Source organism: Neopelma chrysocephalum, unplaced genomic scaffold, assembly GCF_003984885.1.
Source record: "Neopelma chrysocephalum unplaced genomic scaffold, ASM398488v2 Primary Assembly neopelma1_170740, whole genome shotgun sequence".
NCBI classification, from domain to species: domain Eukaryota; kingdom Metazoa; phylum Chordata; class Aves; order Passeriformes; family Pipridae; genus Neopelma; species Neopelma chrysocephalum.
This window is the reverse complement of record NW_020936394.1, coordinates 1-865: the sequence shown is the minus strand read 5'-3', so window position 1 is coordinate 865 and position 865 is coordinate 1. Positions and strand designations below refer to the sequence as shown.

The following is an 865-nucleotide window of genomic DNA, read 5'->3' as shown; positions in this document are numbered from 1 at the left end:
GCAGCACTTCCCACTTGGGGGAAGATTTTGGGAAGATTTTGGAAGCCATTTGGGGTCAAATCCCAATCAAAGCTCTCCATTTATTGCCATTTTCCCGATTAATCGATCGGTGACATCACAACCTCCAAAAACGGGAATAAAGCCCCAAAAAAACCCGAAACGTCCCCAAAAATCTCCCCCCTGCTGTTTCACTCCCCCTCCAGCAGCACTTCCCTCTTGGAGGAAGATTTTTGGGAAGACTTTGGGCAGATCCCGAGTCCCCTTTTTGGAGGTTTTCTGCCCCAAACGGGCGGATTTTTCCGGCGGACGATGGTTTTTTGCCGGATTTTGCTGGATTTTTCCGGATTTTGCGGGATTTGGGAGCCGGGGGAGGGTCAGCAGGGCCGTTCACAGATCCAGCGCTCGGGGCTGAAGCAGGGCAGGTCATTCCAGAGGCCGTTGGAGTAGATCCCGGCACAATCCTCGCCGTGGTGGCCGACGTCGTTGGGTTCGCCGCTGTTCCAGAACCTGCAGAGCCGATGCCTCGTTTTGGATGGAATTCCCACTTTTCTGGGATTTTTGGGATGAGGTGGCCCCACCCCCAAACCCTCGGTGTCTCACTCCCCAAAAAAAACCTTCTCCACCCTTTCAAGTCTCCGGGGTTGTCCCGCTTTTCCCGAAATCCCGGGGATTGGGGGAATCTTTGGAATGAGCCTTTGGATTTGGGGGGTTAATCCCAAAATTGATCCCAGAATTGATCCCAAACTCACTGGAGCTGGAGGGATCCCCAGTGACCCAGTATGCGGGAATTCCCAAGGGTTGGATTTGGGGGGTTAATCCCAAAATTGCTCCCAAATTGATCCCAAAATAACTCACTGGAGCTGGA

General features: G+C 52.9%; 1 long non-coding RNA gene across 1 annotated transcript; it reads right to left on the bottom strand.

Annotated features, from left to right (window-relative positions):
• Positions 1 to 25: 25 nt before the first annotated feature.
• Positions 26 to 790, bottom strand: LOC113962430. Its single transcript, XR_003532556.1, has 2 exons — positions 750 to 790; positions 26 to 507 (listed from the first exon to the last, which is right to left on the bottom strand). It is a non-coding gene; the product is annotated as an uncharacterized LOC113962430 (long non-coding RNA).
• Between the last annotated feature and the right edge of the window lie 75 nt (positions 791 to 865).